We start from the raw sequence: 16,073 nt of genomic DNA on the forward strand, positions 1-16,073 counted from the left end.
CCCACATTCGGGGCATATATATTGAGGATTGTTAAGTCCTCTTGTTGGATAGATCCTTTAAGTATGATATAATGTCCCTCTTCATCTCTCACTACAGTCTTCGGGGTAAATTTTAGTTTATCTGATATAAGGATGGCTACCCCTGCTTTCTTTTGAGGACCATTCGAATGGTAAATGGTTCTCCAACCTTTTATTTTCAGGCTGTAGGTGTCCTTCTGTCTAAAATGAGTCTCTTGTAGACAGCAAATAGATGGGTCCTGCTTTGTTATCCAGTCTGAAACCCTGCGCCTTTTGATGGGGTCATTAAGCCCGTTCACGTTCAGAGTTACTATTGAGAGATACGAGTTTAGTGTCATCATGATTTCTATTCAGTCCTTGTTTTTGTGGATTGTCCACTGAACTTCTTCTTAAAGGGGAATTTTAAGAGTCCCCCTTAAAATTTCTTGCAGAGCTGGTTTGGAGGTCACATATTCCTTTCAGTTCCTGCCTGTCTTGGAAGCTCTTCATCTCTCCTTCCATTTTGAATGAGAGCCTTGCTGGAGAAAGTATTCTTGGTTGCATGTTCTTCTCATTTAGGACCCTGAATATATCCTGCCAGCCCTTTCTGGCCTGCCAGGTTTCTGTGGAGAGGTGTTCTGTTACGCTAATACTCCTCCCCATAAAAGTCAGGGATTTCTTGTCTCTTGCTGATTTAAGGATCTTCTCTTTATCTTTGGAATTTGCAAGCTTCACTATTAGATGTCGAGGTGTTGAACGGTTTTTACTGATTTTAGGGGGGATCTCCCTATTTCCTGGATCTGAATGCCTGTTTCCCTTCCCAGATTAGGAAAGTTTTCAGCTAGAATTTGTTCAAATACATATTCTGGCCCTCTGTCCCTTTCGGCGCCCTCAGGAACATCAATTAAATGTAGGTTTTTCTTCCTCAGGCTGTCGTTTATTTCCCTTAATCTATTTTCATGGTCTTTTAGTTGTTTCTCTTTTTTCCTCAGTTTCCCTCTTTGCCATCAACTTGTCTTCTATGTCACTCACTCGTTCTTCCACCTCGTTAACCCTCATCGTTAGGACTTCTAGTTTGGATTGCATCTCATTCAATTGATTTTTAATTTCTGCCTGATTGGATCTAAAGTCTGCAGTCATGAAGTCTCTTGAGTCCTGTATGCTTTTTTCTAGAGCCACCAGTAGCTGTATAATAGTGCTTCTCAATTGGCTTTCTGACATTGAATTGTAATCCAGATTTTGTAACTCTGTGGGAGAGAGGACTGTTTCTGATTCTTTCTTTTGAGGTGAGGTTTTCCTTTTAGTCATTTTGCTCAGTGCAGAGTGGCCAAAAGCGAGTTGTATTGGGAAAAGGAGGAAAAGAGAGGAGAGAAAGAAGGAAGGAAAAGAGAAAAAGAAAAAGGAAAAAAGAAAAGAGAAGAAAAAGAGAAAGAAAGAAAGAAAGAAAGGGAAAAAAAGGGTGGTGGAAGCAAACAGATATCAAAAAGCAAAAAAAGAAAAAAAGAAAAAACAAAAAACCACGGGGGAGTATTTTCTGATTCTGTATACTTTAAGTCCCTTGACTTCCCCTGGAACTTGTTCGTCTAGCTGGTCTTCTGGGGGAGGGGCCTGTTGTGCTGATTTTCAGGTGTTAGCACTTGGGGGAGCTGCTCTGCCCCTGCCTGGTGCAGGGCTCAGTGGGGGTTGTTTACCCCGTGAGGCCCCGGGAGGAACAACCGCAGTGGCTGGGCCAGCTCTGCAGCCCTGGAGTCAGCCCCTGCAGGAACTCCAGAGCTCTCGGTCTGCAGGGCCTGGAGGCTCCGGGGCGGGTCCGCTGATCTGCTCAGCTGGGGCAGGAGCATCCTTGCTGTCCTGGGCCCTCCTGGCCTCTGCCTGTCCCGGGGGGAGGCCGGATCCTGGGGTGTGTCCCGGCGCCCTGTGCTCCGGGAACTGCGCTGTTGGATTCGCGCTCCCGCCCCGCAGCCCCCTCCGCGGAGCCGCCCCCGAGCCCCCCGAGCTGCTCCGGGTCCCGCCGTGCGCGCTGCAGCCCTTAGGGAGCTCGGCCGCGGGGTGTGGGGCTCTCCCGGGGCGCAGGTGTCTGTTAGTGTCCCCGGGAGCCCCAGGGCATCCCCGCCCTCCTGGGTCCTGCTCCACCTCCCCGCGAGCCCCTTTCCGCCCGGGAAGGTCGGTGCAGCTCCTGCTCCTCCGGGACGGGGCTCTTCTGTCCTGGGGACACTCGCCCCGGCCTCAGCCCGGCTCCTCCTGGGCCCCTCCCCCTTGGAGGCCTTTGTTTCTTTATTTCTTTTTCCCCGTCTTCCTACCTTGATGGAAGCGCGAACTCTTCTCACTGTAGCGTTCCAGCTGGTCTCTCTTTAATTCTCAGGCCGAATTCGTAGATTTTCAGGATGATTTGAAGGTTGTCTAGGTAATTTGGTGGGGACAGGTGACCTGGGGACCCTACTCTCCCGCCATCTTCCCCTCCTCCTGTTTTTGTTTCTATAAAAATGTGGTTGGAATCTTGATAGGGATTGCATCGACTTTATAGATGGCTCTAGGTAGGCTGAATATTTTAACAATACTAAGTCTATGAGCATAGAATATTTTCCATTTATTTGTGTTCTCATTTTTTTCATCAATGGCTTTAGACTTTTCAGTGTACAGATCTTTATCTCCCTGACTAAATTTATTCCTGTTTTATTGACTTCCCATTCTATTGTAAATCAGATTAATTTCTCTTTCAGATAGTTCATTGTTAGTGTAGAGAAATGCAACTGATTTTTGTTTTTATATCTATCTATCTATCTATCTATCTATCTATCTATCTATATCTGCCACTTTACTGAATTCATCTATTCTCAGTTTTTTGAGGAAGCCTTCAGGGTTTTCTATATATAATATCCTCTATAAATAGTGACAGTATTACTTCTTCCTTTCCAATCTGGATGCCTTTTATTTCTTGCCTCTGCTCTGGCCAAGACTTCTAGTATTGGGTTGCTTAGGAGTGGTGAGAGTAAGCACCCTTGTCTTGTTACTGATCTTGGAGGAAATCTTTCAGTCAGTAATCAATTGAGGACAGGTGAACTGTGGGCTTATCATGTAGCCTTTATTATGTTGAGGTATGCTCCCTCTCTTCCCAGTTTACTGAATTTTTATCATAACTGGATGTGGAATTTTGTCAAATGAATCCTACTTATTCATGGTGTATGATCACTTTTAATGTACTACTTAATTTGATTTGCTAGTGTTTTGTTGAATTTCTGCATCTAATTTCATTGGTCATAGTAGCCTATAGTACTCTTGTATCCTTGTCTGGTTTTGGCATCAGGGTAATGATAGCTTGGTAGAGTTTGGGAATGTTCTCTCCTCTTCATTCTTTTGGAAGAGTTTGAGGAAAATTGCTATTAATTCTTAAGTGTTTGGCTACCCAGTGAAATTGGTCTTGGCTTTTGGGTGATTTTTGATTACTGATTAAATTTCAGTGCTCTATTGGTGTGTTCTTTGTGATTCAGTTTTGGCAAGTTGTGTGTTTCTATTAATTTATCCATAGCTTCTAGGTTGTCCAATTTGTTGGTGTGTATATAATTGTTTGCAGTAGTCTCTTATGACCCTTTGTATATCAGTGGTAGCATTTGTAATGTTTCCTCCTTCATTTCTGATTCTGGGGGTTTTCTCTTTACCTAAGAATTGAACATTTTTTTCCTTTCAAACCCAGTTGGTTTCATGATAACCACCTCCCCTCTGCCATTTAAAAAAATATTCTCTGTTTTTCTTCTAATCTTTATTATTTCTTTAATTTTGGGCTTAGTATTTTTTCTTCAGTTCCTTGAGCTATAAAGCCAGCTTATTAATTGGGGATATTTCTTTTCTTTTAAGGATTTATTTATTTAGAGCGAGAGCATGCATGTGTGTGCACACACACATGAGAGTTGGGGGATGGATAGAGGAGAAGAGAGTGAATCCTCAAGCTGACACCCAGCTAAGCTTGGACCTGGATGCAGTACCTTTAGATCTTGAGCTGAAACCAAGAGTCAGCTGCTCAATGAGTTGAGCCACCCAGGTGCCCTAATTTGGGATATTTCTTGTTTACAGTTTATAGCAGTAAATGCCTGCATTAAACTTGCCTCATAGCACTGCTTTTACTGTATCCTACTGGTATTGGTATGTTGTGATTCTGTTCTCATTTGTCTTCAGGTATTTTTATTTTTCCCTTTTCATTTCTTCTTTGTCCCATTGATTATGCAAGATGGTATTGTTAAATTTCCACAAGTTTGAATTTTCCAGCTTTCCTCTTGTTATTGTCTTCTAGTATCTCACCATCATGATCAAAAAAGATACTTGGAATTTTTTTTTTTTTTTTTTTAATTTATGATAGTCACAGAGAGAGAGAGAGAGAGAGAGGCAGAGACATAGGCAGAGGGAGAAGCAGGCTCCGTGCACCGGGAGCCTGACGTGGGATTCGATCCCAGGTCTCCAGGATCGTGCCCTGGGCCAAAGGCAGGCGCTAAACTGCTGCGCCACCCAGGGATCCCCGATACTTGGAATTTTATCTTGTTGAATTTTTTTTTTTTTTTTTGAGGCTTGTTTTGTGGCCTAACATGCTAAATCCTGAAAATGTTCCATGTGTGTTTGAGAAGAATTAGTATTTTGCTGCTAATAAATGGTAGGCTTTGTATATATCCATTCTATAGTATTGTTCAAATTTGCTCTTTCCTGACTGATTCTGTCTGGATAAGAGTGTGGGGTAATAGTATTGTGGTTAATTTCTCCTCAGTTCTGTAATATCTACTGGATATTTTTAAGTTCTCAGATATTGGGTGCATAAATATTTAGACTTGTTTTTTAGCTTCTGAATGAATTGACTGCATCATTACGTAATCTTCATCTTTTGTGACCATTTTAAGCTGAAGTCTATTTTTCCTGATAGAAGTGATTTCTTTCTTATTTTTAAGATTTTATTATTTATTTGAGTGTGATAATGAAAGAGAACAAGCTGGTGGAGGGAGAGGGAGAAGCAGATTCCCTGCTGAGTAGGGAGCTCTGATGTGGGGTGCCATCCCAAGACTCTGGGGTCATGACCTGAGCTGAAGGCCAATGTTTAAGCCATTCAGGGGCCCCAAAAGTGATATCTTTTGGTTACTGTTTGTTTGGAATAGATTTTTCCATTCCTTTACTCTTAGCCTACATATACCCCTATAGCTAAAGTGTTTTCTCTTGTGTTTCTCTGGAGATTTCTACAATGGATATTTTGTTTCTCTTGTTGGTGTCCCATAGACATTCTTTACTTTCATTTTGCTCTTTTGATTAGAAACCATCAAATGACTTATCTTTGAATACCTTTTTTTTTTCTTTTGATAGTTTCTATCTCTTTGCATTTTGCTTATACTGTCTTCTAATTTCATTTAGTTGTCTGTATTGTTTCAGAGCTCTTCAAAGAGGATTACTTGGAATTTTTTGTCAGCAGATAGACCTCTATTTATTTGGGATCAGTTATTGTAAATTTTTTACTTTAGGTGTCATGAATACCTGATTTTTAATACCATCCTTACCGTCTTTTCAGTTAGGGGCATGCTTCAGCTTTATTCCTGGTTTCTGGGATTTTCATAGTGCTATCTAGCCTATGGATAGTTAATTGCCTTTGTAGGGGGTATCTATCAACTTTGGCAATCAATGACCTATGTCACCATCTTGTTGACCTCACCTTTCTGTCTTATTCCTTTAAACAAAATAAATTCCTCACAAAACTGCTCCTTCCTTAATTCTCTCTCAGAAGTCCACACTGAGGTCCCACTCAGGCATTAGTCACATCCATTCATTTCTGTCCTTAATAGGTCCTGGTTTTGTTTCTAATCTGTTGAAGCTTTCATTACCTCTTCCCTGGGTTATTGCACTGGTCTTCCATTCACCCTTCCATGTCTCTGCTAAAGAACTCTTACTCTTTAAGTTCTGGCCCAAACATTACTCTTCTTTGACACTTTTCCGTGTTCTATCAGAGCTAGCACTCTTTAAACCTGCCTCTCACAGTTGCTTATGTGTAAATCCCTGGTAGAACTTCTCCTTTGTTATTTTGATCTCCCACTAGATTAAATTCATGCAGCAGCATCCAACTGGTTTATCTTAAATAATTGTCTGTTATTTGCATCTTCCTAACTTTTAAGATTTCTAAGATACCACATTCTTCTTACCTGCAGTTCTGCTTGGATGGAAATTACCTTAATTGCCAGTTTTCTCAGTTACATAAAAAATATTAAAATAATAGGAGAGAGATTTCATGCATTTATCGCTTCCTGTTTTGATTTCTCACTTCTCTCTGAAAGAATGAAAACTATGCAAGAAAGGTTACCTATCTAGATGTGATCACTAATAGACATTAAATGAGTGCCACTGATGATAAGATTATTCTGGCAAAGTTTTTAAATTCTGGACTTCTGTCATCACTTCTAATAATGAAAGAAAAATGGTCTCCTAAAATTGTACAAAGTATATAAGTATGAATGGTGATGCCCTAATCTTTTCTTGGGAAGATGTTTGTCAGCTTTATCTAATATAGGAGAGAACACATTTATAAAACCCTATCATTATCTCTTAAGCATGTGCTTTAGGTGTCTACTGGTATTAAGAGCTTAGATGACCTGTTTAATACATATATCAGCTTTTAGTGTGGGGAAACATAGATAATAGTAAAGGTGTTCACAATTTGACTTTTGAAACTATTTTCATTGTGTAATGTTGAATCTACTTTTGTTGAAAGATGCTTTTGTTAAATAGGATATTTCAAGTATACAAAAAAAAAAATAGAACATAACAAACACCACCACAGATATAATTGAAGTGCCTTGTATACTCTTTAATTCCATTCTTCTTCCTTAATTCTTTTTTCTTCCTTAATTCTTGAAGGTGAACAATACCCTGAATCTGATAGTTTCATTCCTATGTCAAACTTTCTGTGTAATAATGTATAGAAACTTTTTAACGTATAGAAACTTTTTTCTTAACCATTGATGGTAGGTCGCTGACTTCATGTCCCATAATCTACTAAGTTTTTAGTATTAGTCCCTACATATAAAGGACATTCTTCAGCATAACCACAATACAACCACCCAAATAAGAAAGTTAACAGTGATCAATTTCTATCACCCAATGCTCAGATCTTATTCAGGTTTTATCTGTAGTATCAAAAATGGTCTTTATAGGAAAAGAGTACAGTTTAGAATCATATGTTTCATTCAACTGTCAAGTTTTTAAAATCTCCTTCATTTTGGAATAGTCCTCATACTTTCCTTTTATGTTTTGAATTTGACATTTTTGAAGATTCCACTTGGTTAATTTGTAGAATGTCCCTGAATTTTCATTGGTACTATAAAGCTTTTTAATTGTAGGTCTGTTAATTGTAAACAGGTTACCTCTTACTTTAAATAATTCATTTTGTAATGATCGTAAGAAGTTTGAACATCTCACACATTTATTAGCCCTTTGGTTTATTCTTTTATAAATTTCTTCATATCTTTTGCCTATTTTATTACTAGAGATTTTGTCTTTTTTAATATTGATTTATAGAATTTGTCACCTATTTGGATTAATATTCATGTCCATTTATAAGCTGTAAAGCATCTTGTCCCAGTCGAGGTCTTGTCTTTTTTACTTTCTTTAGGGGTAGATGGATTAAGGTACAGAACTGTAAAATTCCATGTGGTCTGACTTATCCATCTCTTTAAGGTCTTGGCTTTTTTATATTTAAGAAATCCTTCTTGATCCTGACATCATAAATCTGTTCTGTATTTTAGGATTCCATATCTGTATGTCTTGTAAGATATGGATACAGTTTTTCTCCTATGTGGATTTACTGATTTTTTTTTTCTGTTATCATTGATTTAATAGTCCTTCTTATCCTTCATTTATCATACCTCCCCTGGTAAAAGTCAAGTTCCTGCCATGTATGTGGATTTGTTTTGGAGATTTGATTTTGTCCATTAGTCTATTTGTCTAACTCTCATTTACATCCATTGTCTTAATTACTATAGCTGTGTATTAAGCCTTATTATCTAAGATCCCCTCCCTCTATTCAAAATCATCTTGACTATTCTGGAGCCTTTGTGTTTTTATATTAATTTTAAAATCAGGTAAGTTCCATTATAAACCCTCTTGGGATCTTGATTGGAATTTCAGTGAATTTATTGATTTAGGCAAAATGAATACTTCTGTGATAAGTTTTCCCTTCTGTGAATATTGTATGTGTTATCTCTAAATTTTTTAGTTCCTTAAACAGTAAAAATTTATGGTTTTTTCTCCCTAGGGGCCTTGTACATCTAGTTGGTTTATTTTTTATTTCTGATATGTAACTATCTTAAAATTTTTTTTAAAGGTTTTATTTATTCATGAGAGTCACACAGAGAGACAGGCAGAGGGAGAAGCAGGCTCCATGCAGGGAGCCTGATATGGGACTCGATCCCGAGTCTCCAGGATCAGGCCCTGGGCTGAAGACAGCGCTAAACTGCTGAGCCACCTAGGCTGCCCTTAAATTTTTTTTAAACTAAGAATATTGCCAATTTTTGTTATGAATTTTGGTATCTGGTAACATTACAGAATTCTCACTAGTTTTTATTTGTAGATTCCCTTATATTATTTTGTGTCCTAACAGAATATATGTGAGAAACTTATGTTTTTTACTCCTCTTTTCATTGTACTGAGTAGAATTGTACAATAAAAGTTAAAACTGTCTTCTTGAAAGTGATGAGTATTTTTCAAATCTGAGATTTCATTCCAAACATAATAAACCTTGAATTAGGGGACTGAGAAGCTGTTCTTATTTCTATGTACTGCAGCTTCTTAAAAAAAGTCCTCTTCTGGCTCCAAATAAGTACTCCACCTTTTTTTTTTTTTTTTTTTTTTTTTTTAAAGTCCTCTTCTGCTTCTGAAATGAAGATGAAACACAATCAGTTCCATAAAGCTTTTTCTAAAAACCTTAGACAAGAGTTAATATGTTCGATTTTTCTCTCCCTAAAGTATTTATTTATTTATTTATTTTTTTTTTTAAAATTTTTTTTTATTTATTTATGATAGTCACACACAGAGAGAGAGAGAGAGAGAGGCAGAGACACAGGCAGAGGGAGAAGCAGGCTCCATGCACCGGGAGCCCGACGTGGGATTCGATCCCAGGTCTCCAGGATCGCGCCCTGGGCCAAAGGCAGGCGCTAAACCGCTGCGCCACCCAGGGATCCCTCTCCCTAAAGTATTTAGAAAGGTCTTTTCTCATTTTACATTTCAGTTACTTGAGTTATGGTTATTTCCTCACTAGACTGGCCTTTCCAGTAAGGTAGATTCTTGATCCTGCTAACTTTTTTTTTTTTTTAACTGTGTATTTTCTGATTAAATGAGTGACTCTGATATTTATTTTACTTGTTGATTCATTAGAACTGTAAAAACTTTTTTTTAAAGATTTTATTTATTCATAAGAGACACAGAGATAGAGACAGGCAGAGACACAGGCAGAGGGAGAAGCAGGCTCCATGCAGGAAGCCTGACGTTTGATTTGATTCTGGGTCTCCAGGATCACCCTGAGCTGAAGGTGGCGCTAAGCCACCCAGGCTGTCCAGAACTGTAAGAACTTCTTTAATGAGAACTCTGTTATATGAACATTTTTTCTAAGAAATGTATGTTAGTGGACAACAGATATTTAACTTCACTCATCTCTGTCTCCATAGTGGCTTCACCGTGCATATTGCGTGTATTGTCTAGTTATCTGTTTTTTCGGCCTTGGTAACACTGTGTTTAAGCAATCAAATGAAAAAAAATTTAGCACATGTACAGTTAAATATTGAATGTCTTTTTATAAACAAATCAGATGTATTTGAAGTATAAGGTCCAGAAGAAGAAAACAAAAAGAAAGCTCAATGAACTTATAAAATAGAATATGACCACATACATATGTTTTGATACTTACTGTAGTTGGTGGGAGAAGGATTGATCTTGTTAACTTCTTTTTATATTTTTAAAAACTTATTTGTGAGAGTGTGCACATGTGAGGAGGGAGGGAGGGGTGAGAGAGAGCTCACACATGTGGAAGGTGGTGGGGTGGGGCAGAGGGAGAGAAAGAATCTCAGGCAGACTCTGGTTAGCAGGGAACCCCACCTGGGGCTGGATCTCAGGACCTTGAGAACGTACCTGAACTTAAACCAAGAGTTGATCACTTAACCAACTGAACCAGCCAGGTGCCTTACCATCTTGCTAACTTTATTCCATGTTCTCACTCTTTGGATACCTGTGAAAGACTCTATTTCCTATTTCTTTCCCTATCACTTTTTTCCACCTTAATCCTTGGTCTTGAGGATTTATGCATGGCTATGTCTCTATTCAGATAAATGAATGAGTGCCTGTTTGTGTTGAATGTGTAGGTGATATCTTACCCATAGTTGGAATGAAAAGCTAAACCAAGAAAGATTCTTTTATGTTAATTCTGTTTATTGGTTGCTATAGATTCCCACTAGTACTTTATTTCAAGTATTAGCATTCTTTACAAATCTGCTTTTCTGTATCATGAGTATTTTTTATTTCCTAACAACTTAAAGTATATTTAGGGTTGATCAGATAAAATGAGAGTGGTTGTGTGGGAATGGTTTGTTTTGATCTATTAGTTGTCACCTTTCCCTTTCCTTTAGGTAGAAATTGAAAAGTTTAGGGAAAGGTGGTTTAAAAGCAATCCGAATAATAATCCAAATAGGAAGAGGAGGAGGAGGAAAAGAGAAGTATTAAGGCAATTGTCAAGTTGATTCATGGGTTGTGTTTGTCAGGGGGGAATAATGTCAATGCCTAGTTGTTTCTCTTTAGATCCAGATAAATGAGAAAATAAATGATTTAGGAACATTGGATTTTGCCTGGTGGGAGTTCGTTGAACCAATAAAATGGTTAGAGGAATTTTAAGAAGAATAAGTATTATGATAAAGTTTAGGCATGCTCTTTCACCAATTAGGAAGTGTGTCTCTTCTTTTCCAACTCTGTGGACTTTTGCTCAGTCTTCTTTCATCTCAGAAAAGTTGGCTTTTGTATGTTCAGTCCAATGACTATTTATTTATCGTTCGTGTAATTGGTGAAGAAATGGCTATTTGTTTAGAAGAGTTGAAAAGCAAATAAAAAGCTACTTTTATCAGTAGCTGTGTTCTTATCTAAAAGATCAGATAACAATTGTTTGCGATTGTACGTTCTTATGTATATGCTTGACCAGTTCCAGTAAGATAATATTTCAAAATAAATCAGTTGTGCAGCTCCCTGCATATTAATTTCATTTCTTGTCTATTCAGCTAAAACTCATATGGAAGAAAAGTGATGCTTGAGTTTCTTTTTTCTTTTGTTTTTTGATACTGGCTTTGGGACAAATTGAAATTTGGTTTTAAATTGAGATACTTTACACTTCCTATAAGCTCCAGCCTAGAGTATTTGGTCAAACATTTTATGTGAGTTCTTTATTAGTCTCTGGATAAATACTGTTTTCTGGCTGCTGTCCTGTTAATGAGCTAGCTGTTTGGATTCCTATTAATTTTAATGGGGATTGAGTAAAGATGCCATGGGTAGAACAGTGAAAATCCAACATCACTATTGGCAGAACCAAAAAAAAAAAAATCTCTATAATCACATTGATAAGTACAAAAGGTTATTATAATGTTATACATAAGAACATAGTAAAAAGTGGTCAAAAGAAAGATCAGTTATTCTGTAAGGTTAGCGTATTTATGGACATGTTGAATATAAAGTAGTAATAGTGCTAATTCTGATTTTTTCCCAAGGTGTATTTATCTCTTAAAGGTTTTCTAGTTTTATGTAAACCTAACAAGAATAAAACAAATTGCCGAACTAGATAGTAGATTCAGTTAATGTGCACGATTTGAGTGTATATAATGATCTGGAATGAGATCATGAAATCTTTCACTTTATTTGGCACTAACCTGTTCATGATAGTATAAACACTACCTTAGTGTAGGGATAAGCATTAGCAAGACTTTTTTGACATGTGGTATGGAAGATGAATTCCATTGTGATTAAGAACAGAAGAACACTTTTAGTGGAGATAGAGGCAAAATTGTGCTTTTAGGATGTTGAGATCTGAAGTCTCAGGAGAAGTAATTAGGGGATCTTGTGGACCTCTGAAAATGCTTAACCAATTTGTTGCTGTAAACAAAAGAGCAAACTAAGCAAAACAGACTATTTGCAAGAATGATTCTCTTGGTTTTAACTCATGAAACAGAAGCTTTAATACACTATTGAAATGAGAGGATTACTTTTGACTTAAGAATTAATGTTTGATTTTGATATTGCTGTGCTTCCAGTTCTTACCTTCTGATATTATGCTTATTGATCCACATGAATGTTTGGATCGAGGACTGTCCTGTCTCTCCACAAACATTTTCTAACTGGCATGCCTCTGCCTGTCTGTAGAGTTTTTCCTCTCTGGGTGAATTACCTCAAACCTGACCGTCTTCAACTTGCTGCCTGTGCATATTCACTTAATTCTCCAAATAGTCAATCATTTTAAATTTAATCTGACTCTCCATGGTGTTAACTATCCCACTCAACTTGATGTATGTAAATTTAATGAGCATGCTGTCTTGTAAAATCCACATCCGTGAATGAAAATAGTGAGACTAATGTTTGTAACTCAGTTGAAAATATGTCCATTCTGTTTGCCATTCTTTGCTTGATTGCTCCTTAGTGCTCTAACTAGTTGCATGTATTTGCAAGAGTATTAAGATTGGATCTCCCCCCCCCCACCTCAGTTTTGCCAAGAAAATGTGGGAAATATTTGTACCAGTATTTTTTCAGTAGGATGGAGTCAGGGTGTGTAAAATATAGTAGCAAACTTGTGACTTTCTTGTTGGTGGGAACTTCTGGCCCCATCCAGCACATAGGCAAAATCTTTTGCAGTATCTTAAAAAGCTGCTAATTTGACTATATTCCTTTGACTATGTTCTATATCCGGGTCAGAGCTGCTCTTGACACATATGATGTCCTTGTGCAATTTAGAAGAAGGCATAGCCCTCATTCCTCTGGGTGGACATAGTACATCACAGAAACCTAGACAGTTTGAGGGAAGTCTGTAGGATCTCCACTCTGTTCACTTCCCCCCACAGATACCACCTTGTTCCAGCTCACTGAGGTGGTGTGTGGTTTTCCAAGGCTCCGTCCTGGATTTCAGCTTGGCTCTATTTACCGGTGTCAGTACTACTGTCTGAAGAATCCATTTCTGGGTCTCGACCTTGTTTCTGTCACAGTTCTCAGGGGTGTGAGTATAATCTCTAGCTCCAGCTCCATCCTTCAGAAAATCACTTCAATTTCATGTTTTGTCCTGAAATAGGATTAGGAAATTCTGTTTGGGAACTTTTGTTACATCATATTTATTTAGCAAATACCTGGAAGGAAATCCACTGTGGTGTATGCACTGTGAAAGTGGCAGCACGTGTGCAGAAAAAGTCCTTTTAAAGGTTACTTGTGAAGGAGAATCAAGGAGGCCATATATAAAGCAGAGCTAGGGTTGAGGGAAGGCTCTTTTTCCTTTTAATTTTAAACCATTAAGGATTAGCATGTTTATATATTGAGACCCAACCAACTGAGAACAATTTAGTGAGATAGGATTGAAAAAGAATAATTGATATGCAGTGTCCTTTCAGGAGGTGAGCAGAACGAGGATCCATAAATGAATGGAATTATCTTTGGATGGATGCAAGAATTGATAAAGATTAGTGTGCAAATAAATTGGTAATATAGGAAATGGGAAATTGGAAGCTTTCTTTTCACGGAGGAAATTGAAATTTGTTTACTGAAAATGATAGGTAGAAGTGGTAGTTTCATAGTTCTTGGGGAAGGGCAAGTTTGAAATAAGTACCTTAGGGAATTTGAGAAGGAAAAACTAGTTGGCTTTTCCATAAGGAAGCGATGGACCATGGAATTAACTTGCTTTGGGAGAAAATGGAGGAGATGAAGAAGCTAGAGGTTTTATTGAAGTGGTCTGGGTGGAAGTAGGACAAGTGAAAAGAAGATGGAGGCCAGAGAATAGGGTCATGGGGATTATGATGATACTTGAGTAGACAGTTTTTAGATAATGACAAAGTCTAGGTATGGTCATGAAGACTGTGGTTGAGAAAAATGAAAGTAAAGACTGCTGGTGTGGGGAGGCCAAAGACTGGATGGCAAGGCATGGGATGGGAGAGGAGTCAACACAAGTTGCTGGCAACATAAATAATAAGTCTAATAGTATTAGCCACAAAGGAAATGGGATTTTAGTTGATAATGGAGATAAATACTATGGGAATAAGAATGGAGAGTTAAGGCAGACCAGAGTTCAAATCTCAGCTATAGTACTATGGGCAACTGAAAGAATTTCCCTAAGCCTCCACTCTCTCCTCAATGAAAAGAGGCTAGTACATACCTTGGGTGGGTTATTCACGATGATTAATGAAAGAGCTTATATATGTTTAGCACTGGCCTGGCCCAAGAACTTAACCATTATTTAAGATGACAGAAATACTAAATCTTTGTGAAAAGCTGTAGAAAGAATTGTGGGAAGAGTGAGGATGGTTTGCAGAGCAGGTTTGGAACGAAAATGGGAAGAAATGTGAGCAACTTAAATTTTGTTTGGGGAAAATCCCAAAGGGTGCCTGACCTTTTAGATTTGGAATGGAATTCTGATACCTTTGTCTTAACTCTATCTCTAAGTAGTCTGGGATTTATTCTGATAGTGGCTTTACTTCCTTCCCCCTCTGTCAAGTCTATATTTATTGTAAGCAAATACACTGCAAACTTACTCTTCTTACTTAGACTTAAAAAAAAAAAAAAGAGTGAGTGATGTTCCATTTTTTTCATTCTTAAATGATTTTATGGCAGAGATGTTATGAATATTTCAATTTATTCTTACGAGAATATGATTTTTTTTGAGAATATGATTTTGAAACAATCTTAGATTTACAGAAGGGTCACAAAAAGAGCACACAGTTCTTATGTAACCTTCACCCAATGTTCTCAGATGTCACCTTCTGTAACTTGAGTGCAGTTATTAAAACTGAGATATTAATGCTGGTACGATACTAACTACATTATTGAGGTTTTGCCAGTTTTTCTACTCAGACTTTTTCTGTTCTAGGATCCAATCCAGGATCATACCTTGAGATCAGTTTGCTATATATACTTAGACTCCTTCAGTCAGTGGCATTTCCTTATCTTTTATGACCCCAATACTTGAGAAGAATCTTTATTTCTAGAGTACCCCTCAATTTGAGTTTCTTTTGCAGTGTTTTTTTTCTTTTACTAAAAATCTATCCTTAGTTCCAGTCAGCCTCGTGTAGTAAAATAGCACAGTGGTTCAATTAAGGTAAAGTTTTTAATTAGAAAGTAATTAACTGAAGGAAAATTAGTTTTTGATGTTGCAACTCCCTGTGTCCCCAGGCAAAACTGTTTCTCAACATGTATATGAAGGTAGCACTATAAATGAGTTAATTTATAATGTATGTTAAGATATTAATAGAACATTAACCATACTCTTCAAAGTTTTGATTTGATAACTGCTTAAGTATTTTTGAGATTATTCAGCTAAATAGCCGACGAATAAATATCTATTAAGTGGGAAAATTGTACACTATACACTATATATCCTATCTCCTATATACTCTTAAACTAAATATTAGCCTCACTCAAATTACTCAGCTGGTCTTTTGCAATTATGTTCTGTGTATTTCCTGTTCAGTACTTGATTTGTAATATTTAATGAATTACATACATCTATTCCAGTACATTGATATGTTGAAGTAAACCACATTTCAGGGTTCTCAAAATTTGTACCTGTAGTATCATTTTGTACCTATGTAGGATACTAGATGATGTCCCATCCTATGTTTGAATGGAAGAATTGGTTAATACAGTGGCTCATATTGCTTGTTGAGGCCGTGAATATGAGTTTCTGTATTATTAAATTCTGTTTAGAAAGAAGCCTTACTATAAATATAAAGTTATCTTCAAAAGGTGTAGTGGGTGCTGTTGGTACCCCTACAACCCCCCCGCCCCCTTTTACCAGCCTGGTGCTTGTAAACCCCAGGTGATAAATATTGATTCCTAGTAGCTCA

General features: G+C 37.6%; 1 protein-coding gene across 13 annotated transcripts in view; it reads left to right on the forward strand.

Annotated features, from left to right (window-relative positions):
• The window catches only part of DIAPH3 (diaphanous related formin 3), a 508,438-nt gene that overhangs the window by 59,370 nt on the left and 432,995 nt on the right, over positions 1–16,073 (forward strand). The window contains exon 1 of one of the 13 annotated variants that reach the window (XM_072782865.1): positions 2,513–2,531. The exons of the other annotated variants lie outside the window; for them this stretch is intronic. The gene's annotated coding sequence lies outside the window, so the exon portion shown is untranslated. Of the gene's footprint in view, positions 1–2,512; positions 2,532–16,073 lie in introns of those variants that run through there. 13 annotated transcript variants of the gene reach the window in all.

This window comes from Canis lupus, chromosome 17 (assembly GCF_048164855.1).
Source record: "Canis lupus baileyi chromosome 17, mCanLup2.hap1, whole genome shotgun sequence".
NCBI classification, from domain to species: Eukaryota; Metazoa; Chordata; class Mammalia; order Carnivora; family Canidae; genus Canis; species Canis lupus.